This window comes from Delphinus delphis, chromosome 2 (assembly GCF_949987515.2).
Source record: "Delphinus delphis chromosome 2, mDelDel1.2, whole genome shotgun sequence".
NCBI classification, from domain to species: domain Eukaryota; kingdom Metazoa; phylum Chordata; class Mammalia; order Artiodactyla; family Delphinidae; genus Delphinus; species Delphinus delphis.
In genome coordinates, this window is record NC_082684.1 from 63,072,203 (window position 1) to 63,087,938 (window position 15,736).

A 15,736-nucleotide genomic window follows, 5' to 3' on the forward strand; every position below is an offset into this window, starting at 1 on the left:
GTCAGGTAGACCGGTTGAAGTTGATAGCCATCAAATAGAGACATTAATAGAGAACAGTCAACGTTTTAGCATGCGGGAGATAGCCAACACACTCAAAATATCCAAATCAAGCGTGGAAAATCATTTGCACCAGCTTGGTTATATTCATCGCTTTGATGTTTGGGTTCCATATAAGTTAAGTGAAAGAAACCTTCTTGACCGTATTTCCACATGCGATTGATTCTCTACTTAAACACAACAAAAACATTCCATTTTTAAAACAAATTGTGATGGGCGATGAAAAGTGGATACTGTACAATAACGTGGAATGGAAGTGATCATGGGGCAAGTGAAATGAACCACCAACAACCACACAAAAGTCCAGTCTTCATCCAAAGAAGGTGATGTTGTATCTATGGTGGGATTGGAGAGCAGTCCTCTATTATGAGCTCCTTCCGGAAAACCAAACGATTAATTCCAACAAGTACTGCTCCCAATTAGACCAACTGAAAGCAGCCCTCAACGAAAAGCGTCTGGAATTAGTCAACAGAAAATGCATAATCTTCCATCAGGATAACGCAAGACCGCATGTTTCTTTGATGACCAGGCAAAATCTGTTATAGCTTGGCTGGGAAGTTCTGATTCATCTGCTGTATTCACCAGACGTTGCACCTTCAGATTTCCATTTATTTCGGTCTTCACAAAATTCTCTTAATGGGAAAAAATTTCAATTCCCTGGAATACTGTAAAAGGCACCTGAACAGTTTTTTGCTCAAAAAGATAAAAAGTTTTGGGAAGATGGAATTATGTAGTTGCCTGAAAAATGGCAGAAGGTAGTGGAACAAAATGGCACATACGTTATTCAATAAAGCTCTTAGTGAAAATGAAAATTGTGTCTTTTATTTTTACTTAAAAATTGAAGGAACTTTTTGGCCCATCCTTGTGATACAAGGGTCAGTCACATAGGCATGTAGCACCTGTGTGAATGACAATAGCTACTCAGTCTCCAGGCCCCCAGAGGGTCAAACTAATACAATGCAGCCCAGGTCTTCAGGCAAACAAAAATGGTATTCACTATAAGTCACATTGTTGGCATTAATAACTATCTGGTTAAACTGATACAGTATGACCCAAGGCCTCAGAAATACAAAAATACTCTTTTCAGGCAGGATATTCCAAGGACTCAAGAGTTTATCTCCCAGGAGATCTGTCTTCTGAAGACCCATCTTTCTTGAAATGGGCAAGGCTTGAGCAGCCTCGGCCTACTGAGCTAACCTTTTACTGTACAACATCCAATAAATCTCTTTGCTTCAATTAACTGGACTTGATTTCTGTTGTTTGCGCTCAAAGAACCTATGCAATCACTCAGCTACCAACTGTAGAACCAAAATGTGCATTCAGGTCTGCCTGACTGTAAAATCTATGCCACTAAGAATCGGCTTTTACAGCGCACCACTTAGGATAGGAATGTGTTAACTAGAACTCAATTGTCTATAAAAGTTAGGGCATCACTCGGCAGTCCCACTTCTTAGAATTCATCCTAAAGAAACAGTGAGTGAATACACAAAGATGGACTTACAAATACATTCATTACAGCATTATTTTTCATGGCGCAAAATGAGAAACAATCTACCACATCCAACTAATAGACGACTGGTTAAATCACAAGTTGGTAAACCTTTTCTGTAAAGGCCTGTTTAGTAAATACTTTCAGATTTGCAGGCAATACAGTCTCTGTTACAGCCACTCAACTCTGCCTTTGTAGTAGTAAAGGAGCCACAGATAGTACACAAACAAATGAGGATGGCTATGTTCCAGTACAACATGAACAGGTGGGAGAGGGGTCAGGATTTGGCCTGCAGGCCATAGTTTGTCAACCCCTGGGTTAAATTATAATAAATATGATTATGCACAACAGAATATTATTTGGTTATTTTTTTTAATTAAGAAGATCTGTATGTGCAGATATGAAAAGATGCCTGTGACATACAACTAAGTGAATAAAACATGTGGAATTATACCATTCATACAACTTAGGGGGAAAAAAAGATTTGTGTATACACAGGAAAAAATGTTGAAATGATATGCATGAGACTATCTATAGTTATTATCTCTGGAAGGCTGGAATTAGGTGGGACTTTCACTTACTACAGCATACATTTCTGTATTGTTTGAATTTTTTTTTTTACTATAAACATGTATGATATTTGAAATCAGATAGAAAAATCCTTTTCAGAAACAGGAGTTTAAGGATCCAGCCAGAACACCTACTTAGTCCCATTCTAAATTATTCAGGCTTCTAATAAGTAAGAAACCCTGAATACAGGACGACTTCTGTATTCAGTAGGTTAGGAGAAGATTTCCCAGCATAGGCACTAAGATGTTGTGACTCCATAAAGTTCCTTCCAAGCCAAGGTTCTAGAGAACTCTTTTAGAATCTTAAGGTCAATGTTCTTTTCCCTTGCCCATCACAGTAAACAGCCCACCAGCAGTCTTCTCTCAAAAGGAATAGATTTTTTTAATTAAAAAAAGATGATTTTTTTAACTTTTTATTTTATATTGGAGTATAGCCAATTAACAATGTTGTGATAGTTTCAGGTGCACAGCAAAGCGACTCAGCCATACATATACATGTATCCATTGTCCACCAGACTCCCCTCCCATCCAGGCTGCCACGTAACATTGAGCAGAGTTCCCTGTGCTATACAGTTGGCCCTTGTCAAAAGGAATAGATTTTTAAACACCCCAAAATATACAAGCCCTGGGGGAAAGGTCTTAGATTGTGAGTTTGGAGCAATAATCCTCATTTACAGCTCTGCCACACTACAAATGCTTAGAAGTCCAGTTAAGTATCCATATTCCATTTCTAAAATATTTCCCAAATGCTCAAAACCAACCTGTCAGAATTAACAGAGCAATGGCACTAAGGCACTCAGAAGAAACTAAAAATATAATACCTTCTTGAATTGAGTTTATATGCTGCATAAACAATTCATATACCACAAGACACAGAATAGCCAATGGTAAGTTTCTTAGGCTATACAAAAACAGATACAAACACATACAATCTTTTTAATTTCTCTTTTACTACTTTTTTTTTTTTTTTTTAATGACTGCTAACTTCACTGATAGCTTACAGAGAAGACCAAAAACCAAGAACTGGACTCTTTTTCCCAGACCTCTGAGGTGTCAGTTTGCACCAGTAGCTGTCTGCCATAAGGAAAGCCCAACTGGCCTCTCTCCAGCCACTGCTCACTGGACGCCGGGTTTTCTCTCTCAACCAGTGTCATGTAATTTCAGAGTAATAACCCATGTTCTAGAATTACCTGCATTAGATATTCTATCTGGAAATGATCTTAAAAGTGCTGTTTTAATGACTGTTTCTAACTTTTTTAAGGTATCAAAAAGATGACAGTTTAGTATCTCCATGTTATTAACATAAGAAGAATCATTTGTAGATAGCTCGCTCAGATCCAATCAAAGGAAGCCTTCTTTTCTGTTCATTGGATAATTAATGACATTTTTTAAACTAGCACTGATCCAAGTACCTTTTATGCTCATTGGCAGATTGATTATCCATGAAAAAGTTCTCTGTCATCTTTATTATCCTATTTGGATGAGAAGGAAGGCCTTGGGGAAGGGACAAAAGGATTAGCTTTGTTTACTCCCCACTCTACCCTTTCACATTCAGCCTCCTTTGTGAGTTGGCTGTGATTTGAGTCTTAAAGGAGAAGGGATGAATCTTGATAAGAATCTTTAATAGAATTAAAATCTATTTCAGGCATCAAAAATAGAATTTTGATTATGTCCTTGCATCCACAGTTTCTGAGGGGGAAGGGGGAGATAAACTCTTTGCCCACTTACCTGCATTTAACTGCCAAGCTTCTTTTCTGTCTCTCTTTCTCCCCGCCCCCGCCCCCATCGCTCTCATATTTCTATGACTAAAAAACAAAACCACGGGCTGGTTACTGCAACAGTATCATTTATTTGTGTTCTTCAAGCAGCCTGCAACACAGCCAGAAGATAAAGGACACCTCATTTATTCAAGCTCTGAATGATCATATTTAATTCCCTGTGACAGCTGTCTTCCCCACATTAGCATTGCAAATAAGTTCGGTTTTGTAATGGCGTTCTATTGAACATGATTCAATTATGTGGGGTCTGTATCGAGGCAGGATACAGTCTTAGTATCTATAGCAATATTTCTGCAAGCTGCTGCTCTTTACACTGCTCACATTTAAGCTGGCTGTTTACCATAATGCTTTCCTTGAACTATACTGAACTCCCTACACTTTCAAATAAAATAAAGAGGAATGAATGTAATTTGAAAAAGCAGTTACTGGGTGTATAGATATTACATACCTCCTCCCCTTTCCATATGTAATCAACCTGGAAGCACTCTGAAAAAATTGCCAATTGTCCCGTTTTAAAACCCAGATAATAAAATCATTATGGTCAATTAAACGATTAGATGATGCTAGACACACTGGGGTTCAAAGCCTAGTTTTGCATATCACTAACACACGGTTAGACATTAAGCAATCAGTCTGAGTTAGAGCCATTTTCGTGTAGTGGAGGTGAGACACCTACACATGGAAGAAAAGCAGCTTCATGGACTAAAGGAAGATTCCAAGGTGACCTGATCTTAGCAAGAGGTGAAATGCAGCCCTCTCTTCTCAAAAATGTGCGTACAGTTCACTAACTGGCTCCCGCCTCCAGAAGTTTATCTGCAGATGTAGCCACCACCTGGGTTTCCATGGGGTTCCCCAGCCTTGGCAGCTGTGCAAAACCAGCACGTAATGTGGAGACAGAAGAAAGAGGCAGCTGAGGAGGGGAGAGGGGCTGCCTGCCTGGACTCCACAAGGTGGCATTCAAGACCCTGTGCCACAGTGACTCTGAAGCCACCTGGCCAGACTGCTCAACGTGACTCATGGTCGCCCAAGGGACAAAAGCCCTCTGGGTCGCTTTTTACATCCTGATGTTAGAAGGAGCACCTGGTGGAGCAAGGTGGCTTTCCTCCCGGCAAGGAGGTGTGGGAACTGGCCGGAGGGCTGGGAAGTGGATACTTGGCAGTCCCGGCTGGATCCCTTCTCTCCTTTGCACTGTCTGCCTGCAAGGAGGGTGTGTGCTAGTCTGTTGCCCCCTCCATGGGGGAGCTTAGTCGGGCAGACCTGCTGGGGGAGGCCCGACATTTGGGAGGTTACATTCAATACAGGAACAAGTCAATAAGCAAACTTGACTCCACCTAAGTCATGTGCCCCAACACAGCTTTTCTCACTAAAAAAGTTGGCATCCTGGTGTCTCAGTTGGTTGAGAGCTTGGGGAAAAGGAGAGGGTTACCTACTGGGCCCAACACCTTACACCTGACAGGTAAATTCTTCCCCTGCTCTTTGACACTAACTTAACTTGGATCAGTGCTTCACAGACTTTAAAGTGCATGCCAGTGCCCTGGAGATCTTGTTAAATTGCACATTCTGATTCAGTAGGACTGGGATGGGGCCTCAGAGTCTAGAGTTCTAGCAAGTGCCCGGGTGATGCCAATGTTGCTGGTCCATAGTCCACACTTTTGAGCAGCAAGGATGTAAAATGTGGTCTCCAGAACAGAGAACTCAGGGCAGTAAGAAGGGCAAGGAAGGTGGTCTACACACTCTTTCTTCCCTTCTTGAGGCGGGATCTTCCAATTTTAGTGTGGATTAGAATCATCTGAAACTTTTTAAAGTTCTACTTTAACCTTTTTTTTTTTTTTCAATTTAAACTTTTTAAAACTCAGATTACTGGGAGTTAACTCCCAGAAATGTTTGATCAGTAGGTCTGGAATGGAACCCAGGAATCTGCATTTTTAAGACGTATTTGAACATTTACTGTGTATTTTAACAGGTTCTTCTCATACAGATGGTCCTGGAACCACACTTTGGCACTGACTAAGGGGTCACACTGAGGACTCTGATCTAGAACGACTCAACAATAATGCCATCTTGCTTTTGTTTGGCCGATGATATGTTGCAAAAACGACATTCATATCAACTGATTTGAATTTCATAATAACAGGTGCCCCTCTATTTTACAGACGAAGAAACAGATAAAACAAGTTTGAAACATGTCTAAGGTCACCTGGCTGCTGAGTAGGGTTGACCTGCTCAACACAGGGACCCGCCTACAAGTTATGTGTCCCAGGAACCCCCTCAGTCCTGGGCAAACCAGGACTGTTGGTCACCCTCTTATCTAGTCACAGAACTGAAAGAAAAACCTGGGTTCCTCAGTTCAGTGTGGTAAATCTACAAATGTAAAATGCAACAGTAAGTAACAGACAATGAATACCTGATTTAGGTAAAAGTGAGATTTATTGGAAGGACTTTGGGTAGCTCACAAAGTCACAGCAAAGACTAGAAGACCAAGATGAGAAAATGAGCAGGAAAAAGGAAAACCAGGCAGCCAGAACCACTGCTAAACAAACTTGTACCACAGAACTCACCAGTGACACACTACCAAGCATTCAATGCCCTACCACCCTTGGCACTGCTGTCCCTGCTGCCCCTGTGAAGTGACGGTTGCTGTCACTATTCCTGCTGCTGAAAAAGACTCCCCAATTTTCCTGCTTCTCTGTTATTCTCTACCAATTTGAAGTCCATGGTAGATGCATCTGATTGGCCATTTCTCAGTCACAAGTCTATATCATAGCTGCGTGGAAAGCTGGGAAATTAAGTATCAATCATTTTTAACTTTTAGAACCTCCAGTAACATAGGGAAGGAATTCAGATACTAGAAGCAAAAAACAAACACACACACACACACACACACACACACACAGAAACAAACCTAGGGACTTCCCTGGTGGTCCAGTGGTTAAGACTCTGAGTTTCCACTGCAGGGGGTATGGGTTCCATCCCTGGTTGGGGAACTAAGATCCCACATGCCCTGTGGCATGGCCAAAAAAACTTAGATGTTCCAGTATCTAGAATTTTCAAATTTTATTTAAAAGTATATCCTAAAAATAAGATGTCAGTATTGCCCTATAGCTATAGAAACTAGAAAGCAAGAGATATTAATAACTTTAACCTTATGGTACAGTAAAGTTGTTTTCATAATAACATAAAAAAGAAATACAGAAGCACCGGCCAGGTCCAGCCTCGGACTAGGTCTGACTGAAACTGGACTGGGCCCGTGTGAGGCCTTGGGTGAATAAAATTTTATTTTAAGGCTGCACAGCAGGTAACCTGACCAAGGATGATCTTGAGTTATGGTGGCCACAGGGGAGAGCTTTTAACCAAGAAATGTTCATCCATTTAGGAGGGGCCCTCGAGGGAAGGGGCCTCAGCTGGGCACTCTCTATAACGGGTAGAGGGAAAATTATTTTCCTCGCCTACAGTTTCCGGTGACCAAGGGAGACTCTCTGGGACACCCTGCTCACTCTGGAGCCTGTAGACAGTATCCCAGGAAAACTGGTGAAGCCGACAAAGGGGAGGAAACATTTATCCTGCTTCAGATGAAATATCAGCAAGCTCTGTGAATTTACAGCCCAATACAAGATAAACAGCCGTGTGGATGACAGGCTATTGGTGCTGCAGCCAGGCATCAGGGATGTACCTCTGAGGTGGGACAGCCAAGTTCAGGACATCGGTCCAGCAGACACCTCCCAGCTCCATGTAATATCAAACAGCGAAAATCTCCCAGAGATCTCCATCTCAACGCCAAGACCCAGCTCCACTCAACAACCAGCAAGCTCCAGTGCTGGACACCCCATGCCAAACAACTAGCAAGACAGGAACACAACCCCACCCATTAGCAGAGAGGCTGCCTAAAATCATAATAAGGTCACAGACACCCCCAAAACACACCACAAGACGTGGACCTGCCCATCAAAAAGACAAGATCCAGCCTCAACCACCAGAACACAGGCACTAGTCCCCTCCACCAGGGAGCCTACATAACCCACTGAAACAACCTTAGCCACTGGGGGCAGACACCAAAACAATGGGAATTACGAACCTGCAGGCTGCAAAAAGGAGACTCCAAACACAGTAAGTTAAGCAAAACGAGAAGACAAAGAAACACACAGCAGACGAAGGAGCAAGGTAAAAACCCAGCAGACCTAACAAATGAAGAGGAAACGGGCAGTCTACCTGAAAAAGAAATCAGAATAATGAGAGTAAAGATGATCCAAAATCTTGGAAATGGAATGGAGAAAATACAAGAAACTTTTAACAAGGATTGAGAAGAACTAAAGAGCAAACAAACAATGATGAACAACACAATAAATGAAATTAAAAATTCTCTAGAAGTGATCAATAGCAGAATAACTGAGGCAGAAGAACGGATAAGTGACCTGGAACATAAAATAGTGGAAATAACTACTGCAGAGCAGAATACAGAAAAAAGAATGAAAAGAATTAAGGACAGTCTCAGAAACCTCTGGGACAATATTAAACACACCAACATTCGAATTATAGGGGTCCCAGAAAAAGAAGAGAAAAAGAAAGGGACTGAGAAAATATTTGAAGAGATTATAGTTAAAAACTTCCCTAATATGGGTAAGGAAATAGTTAATCAACTCCAGGAAGCGCATAGAGTCCCATACAGGATAAATCCAAGGAGAAACACGCCAAGACACATATTAATCAAACTATCAAAAATTAAATACAAAGAAAAAAATATTAAAAGCAGCAACAGAAAAACAACAAATAATATACAAGGGAATTCCAATAAGGTTGACAGCTGATCTTTCAGCAGAAACTCTGCAAGCCAGAAGGGAGTGGCAGGACATATTTAAAGTGATGAAAGGGAAAAACCTACAACCAAGATTACCCTATCCAGCAAGGATCTCATTCAGATTTCACGGAGAAATTAAAACCTTTACAGACAAGCAAAAGCTAAGGGAATTCAGCACCACCAAACTAGCTTTACAACAAATGCTAAAGGAACTTACCTAGGCAGGAAACACAAGAGGAGGAAAAGATCTACAATAACAAACCCAAAACAATTAAGAAAATAGTAATAGGAACATACATATCGATAATTACCTTAAATGTAAATGGATTAAATGCTCCAACCAAAAGACATGAACTGGATGAATGGATACAAAAACAAGACCTGTATATATGTTGTCTACAAGAGACCCATTTCAGACCTAGGGACACATACAGACTGAAAGTGAAGGGATGTAAAAAGATACTCCATACAAATGGAAATCAAAACAAAGCTGCAGTAGCAATTCTCATATCAGACAAAATAGACTTTAAGAAAAAGACTATTACAAGAGACAAAGAAAGACACTACATAATGTTCAAGGGATCAATCCAAAAAGAAGATATAACAATTGTAAATATTTATGCACCCAACATAGGAGCACCTCAATACATAAGGCAAATACTAACAGCCATAAAAGGGGAAATCAACAGTAACACAATCATAGTAGGGGACTTTAACACCCCACTTTCACCAATGGACAGATCAACCAAAATGAAAATAAATAAGGAAACACAGCTTTAAATGATACATTAAACAAGACAGACTTAATTGATATTTATAGGACATTCCATCCAAAAACAACAGAATACTCTTTCTTCTCCAGTGCTCATGGAACTTTCTCCAGGATAGATCATATCTTGGGTCACAAGTCAAGCCGTGGTAAATTTAAGAAAACTGAAATCATATCAAGTACCTTTTCTGACCACAATGCTATGAGACCAGATATCAATTACAGGAAAAAAATTTGTAAAAAATACAAACACATGGAGGCTAAACAATACACTACTTACTAACCAAGAGATCACTGAAAAAATCAAAGAGGAAACCAAAAAATACCTAGAAACAAATGAAAATGAAAACACAATGACCTAAAACCTATGCGATGTAGCAAAAGCAGTGTTAAGAGGGAGTTTATAGCAATACAATCCTACCTTAAGAAACAAGAAACACCTCAAATAAACAACCTAACCTTACACCAAAAGCAATTAGAGAAAGAAGAACAAAAAATCCCCAAAGTTAGCAGAAGGAAAGAAATCATAAAGATCAGATCAGAAATAATGAAAAAGAAATGAAGGAAACGATAGCAAAGATCATAAAACTAAAAGTTGGTTCTTTGAGAAGATAAACAAACTTGATAAACCATTAGCCAGACTCATCAAGAAAAAAAGGGAGAAGACTCAAATCAATAGAATTAGAAATAAAAAAAGGGAAGTAACAACTAACAAGGCAGAAATACAAAGGAACATGAAAGATTACTACAAGCAACTATATGCCAATAAAAGGGACAACCTGGGAGAAATGGACAAACTCTTAGAAATGCACAACCTTACAAGACTGAACCAGGAAGAAATAGAAAGTATGAACAGACCAATCACAAGCACTGAAATTGAGACTGTGATTAAAAATCTTCCAACCAACAAAAGCCCAGGACCAGATGACTTCACAGGGGAATTCTATCAAACATTTAGAGAAGAGCTAACAGCTATCCTTCTCAAACTCTTCCAAAACACTCCCAAACTCATTCTACAAGGCCACCATCACCCTGATACCAAAACCAGACAAAGATGTCACACACACACAAAAAGCTACAGATCAATATCACTGAGGAACATAGATGCAAAAATCCTGAACAAAATACTAGCAAATAAAATCCAACACCACATTAAAAGAATCATACACCATGATCAAGTGGGGTTTATCCCAGGAATGCAAGGATTCTTCAATATATGCAAATCAATCAATGTGATATACTATATTAACAAATTGAAGGATAAAAACCATATGATCATCTCAATAGATGCAGAGAAAGCTACTGAAAAAATTCAACACCCATTTATGATAAAAACCCTCCAGAAAGTAGGCATAGAGGGAACTTACCTCAACATAATAAAGGCCATATATGACAAACCCACAGCCAACCTCATCCTCCATGGTGAAAAACTGAAACCATTTCCACTAAGATCAGGAAAAAGACAAGGTTGCCTACTCTCACCACTATTATTCAACATAGTTTTGGAAGTTTTAGCCACAGCAATCAGAGACGAAAAAGAAATAAAATGAACCCAAATCAGAAAAGAAGAATAAAGCTGTCACTGCTTGCAGATGACATGATACTATACATAGAGAATCCTAAAGATGCTACCAGAAAACTACTAGAGCTAATCAATGAATTTGGTAAAGTAGCAGGATACAAAATTAATGCACAGAAACTCTTGCATTCCTATACACTAATGATGAAAAATCTGAAAGTGAAATTAAGAAAACACTCCCATTTACCATTGCAACAGAAAGAATAAAATACCTAGGAATAAACATACCTAAGGAGACAAAAGACCTATATGCAGAAAATTATGACACTGATGAAAGAAATTAAAGATGATACAAACAGATGGAAAGATATACCATGTTCTTGGATTGGAAGAACAAACATTGTGAAAATGACTCTACTACCCAAAGCAATCTACAGATTCAATGCAATCCCTGTCAAATGACCACTGGCATTTTTCACAGAACTAGAACAAAAAAATTTCACAATTTGTATGGAAACACAAAAGACCCCGAATAGCCAAAACAATCTTGAGAAAGAAAAATGGAGCGGGAGGAATCAGGCTCCCGGACTTCAGACTATATACTACAAAGCTACAGTAATCAAGACAGTATGGTACTGCCACAAAAACAGAAATATAGATCAATGGAACAGGATAGAAAGCCCCAAGAAAAGCCCACGCACATATGGTCACCTTATCTTTGATAAAGGAGGCAAGACTATGCAATGGAGAAAAGACAGTCTCTTCAATAAGTGGTGCTGGGAAAACTGGACAGCTACATGTAAAAGAATGAAATTAGAACACTGCCTAACACCATACACACACAAAAAAACTCAAAATGGATCAAATACCTAAATGTAAGGCCAGACACTATCAAACTCTTATAGGAAAACATAGGAAGAACACTCTATGACATAGATCACAGCAAGATCCTTTTTGACCCACCTTCTAGAGAAATGGAAATAAAAACAAAAATAAACAAATGGCACCTAATGAAACTTAAAAGTTTTTGCACAGCAAAGGAAACCATAAACAAGACGAAAAGAAAACCCTCAGAATGGGAGAAAATATTTGCTAATGAAGCAACTGACAAAGGATTAATCTCCAAAATTTACAAGCAGCTCATGCAGCTCAATACCAAAGAAACAAACAACCAAATCCAAAAATGGGCAGGAGACCTAAATAGACATTTCTCCAAAGAAGATATACAGATTGCCAACAAACACATGAAAGGATGCTCAACATAACTAATCATTAGAGAAATGCAAATCAAAACTACAATGAGGTATCACCTCACACCAGTCAGAATGGCCATCATCAAAAAATCTATGAACAGTAAATGCTGGAGAGGGTCTGGAGAAAAGGAACCCCCTTGCACTGTTGGTGGGAATGTAAATTGATACAGCCACTATGGAGAACAGTATGGAGATGCCTTATAAAACTAAAAACAGAACTACCATACAACCCAGTAATCCCATTACTGGGCATATACCCTGAGAAAACCATAATTCAATTCAAAAAGAGTCATGTACCACAATGTTCATTGCAGCTCTATTTACAATACCCAGGACATGGAAGCAACCTAAGTGTCCATCGATAGATGAATGGATAAAGAAGATGTGGCACCTATATACAATGGAATATTACTCAGCCATAAAAAGAAATGAAATTGAGTTATTTGTAGTGAGGTGGGTGGACCTAGAGCCTGTCATACAGAATGAAGTAAGTCAGAAAGAGAAAAACAAATACCATATGCTAACACATATATACGGAATGTAAAAAAAAAACCATCATAAAGAACCTAGGGGCAAGATGGGAATAAAGACTCAGACCTACTAGAGAATGGACTTGAGGACACGGGGAGGAGGAAGGGTAAGCTGGGACAAAGTGAGAGAGTGGCATGGACATGTATACACTACCAAACATAAAATAGATAGCTAGTGGGAAGCAGTCGCATAGCACAGGGAGATCAGCTTGGTTCTTTGTGACCACCTAGAGGGGTGGGATGGGGAGGGTGGAAGGGAGGGAGACGCAAGAGGGAAGAGATATGGGGATAGATGTATATATATAACTGATTCACTTTGTTATAAAGCAGAAACTAACACACCATTGTAAAGCAATTATACTCCAACAAAAACGTTAAAAAAAAAAAAAGAAATACGCATAGAAGAATACAATCAATTATATACAGAAGTATATATTGGAACTTCTCTTAGATAATCACCTATTATTTTTAAGTCTGTGAATTAGACACTACTGAAAGAATTCTAAGAATACTTTGCCCAAACTGTCATTTATACTCTCCAAACTATAGCCATAAGGTTGCCTTTTCATTCCTGCAAGCTAGGGAGGTTCATTAGGTGAGCAAGAATGCTCGTATCTTAAAAAAAAAAAAAAGTCATTTTAACACAAAAAGTATTACCAAGACTAAAGCATCATAAAAAAAAAAGTGAGTGAGAATATGAGCCCCTTCTGTTTAACCACAGAGCATATGCAAATAAGAAAATCATACAGAGTCACTGAAATTTTACAGATCTGCTGCCTGTGGCTCACTCTACGATATACTATAGTATACTATATACTATATATCTGTAGCTCTAGTCACTCAGGGTGGAATTTCTCATTCTAAAACACCAGATTTGTCATAATAGAAGTAATAGCTTCCTCTGATGCCTCATGCGCTTGAAAGATCCTTTAAAAATGCCTCCCTATTCTATCCTGATTCCTCACTAGCCCCTTTATTGATTTTCTGCAGCTGTTTTTCTTAGGCATACGAAGTAAATTATTCTAGTTGGTTCTTCCAGACATCTGCCAATAAGATGTCTACTCTAACTTGTTCAATTTCATAGAGCTGTACCACAATCCTTAGGAAACTCTTTGACCTTTCCTTTTCTTCTTCTCTTTATCCTTATGACTTCAGTTGTGCTCTCAGGATTCTAATCACAATCCCTTTCGTGGACTCTAAAGACACCTCTGGTCTCAATTCGCCCTGTACTTTCATCTCAGAGTTCCCCACTTCCCAGGATGACATCACCCCAGTGCCTGAAGTGATACACAAACTAGTCTCCCCTTCCTTGAAAGGAAAATGTGAACTGTTCCAGAATCAACCCAAAGCATTCCTGCCATGTCCTTTACCAGGGGTGCGATACCCACACCTCTTTGACAGACAAGTTCTCCAGTCTGACCAAAGTCATCTTCCTGCACCCCTACTCCCCGTCCTGTCCCATTGCATTAAGCCGTTGGCCAATTTAGACACCACAGATAAACGCAGCCATTACTTGAGTGTCACTTATGAAATGCACATCCCCTCTGTCCATTACACTGGCAAAGAGAAAACACAAGAGCACAATGGGGCTTTGTTGAGTAAAAATGTGGAAGTCACCACAGAGAAGGTTCTAAAATCCAGTGTGTGGGGGTAACCACTCACCTCTGTAAATCCACAGGCATTTCGATGTTACGCCACCCCATCCCACCCCAGTCTGCCCTTCCGTCAGCTCACTGCGGCAAACCTCGCATCTCTACCTCATCTCCCGTTCCTCTCACTTCCTTACACTCACCTAAGATGCCTGAACTCAACTGCGTGCTCTCCGGCTCGGCATTACCCCTGACTCCAGCCTCTTCTGCCTTCAAAGTGCCCATGCCTATGCCCATGTCCGTGCTTCTTCTCCAAACTCATCTCCAGCCTTTGCACTTCCTTCACTTCATATCGTCCTCCGGGTCCTCTGCTCTCCCTTTCACATCCCTCTTGCCGCAATGGGAGGTGAGCTGTAGAGCTGAACTCCCTCCTCCACACAATGACACACAGAAGCAACAGGGCAACAGGGCCTGGCGTTAACACAGTCTCACTTCAGAAACTTCCACTGAGGCCAAAGGAGCCCCTAACAGGAGTCACTGTACCATGCCGGGGAGTCTCTGGGGACACCCAAACCACTTCAGAATACTCCAAACCAGTCTTCCAGGCACTTTGCAGGAGGCTGGCTCCACTTCAGCAAAGTGCCCTCACTGAAAGATGTGTTTTCCATTGGTAACTAGTGTAGTTAATGAGAGCGCTGGCCACGCAGGCACTAAGGAAATTAGCCAGAATTTAATTCTGCCAATAAATTGCCTTGGGCTGGATGTCTCACCACAGGCTTCCCTGAGGCCTGCTTTAATAGATTTATTTCATTTATTTATTTATTTATTTTTGGCTGCGTTGGGTCTTCGTTGCTGCACGTGGGCTTTCTCTAGTTGCGGAGAGCGGGGGCTACTCTTCATTGCGGTGCGCGGGCTTCTCATTGCGGTGGCCTCTCTTGCTGCGGAGCACGGACTCTAGGCGCGCAGGCTTCAGTAGCTGTGGCACGTGGGCTTCAGAGTTGTGGCTCGCAGGCTCTAGAGTGCAGGTTCAGTAGCTGTGGCGCATGGGCTTAGTTGCTCCGCGGCATGTGGGATCTTCCCAGACCAGGGCTCGAACCCATGTCCCCTGCATTGGCAGGCAGATTCTTAACCACTGCACCACCAGGGAAGCCCCCTGAGGCCTACTCTAAATTGTAGGTGTGTTTTAAGTCTTCAGAAATCAGACAGTGTTGGCTCCTAGGCTGCAATAAAATGTCTTTGCTATAATAATCTGTTATTTATGAATCTGTGCAGCCCTTGGCACCTCTTCTGTAATAATTTAACACACCCCAAAACATGCATGTTTGTGATGGGTATAAGATGAGACAAAGATACACAGTGACAATATGTGCTGTATGGTCGTTCTTCCCTGG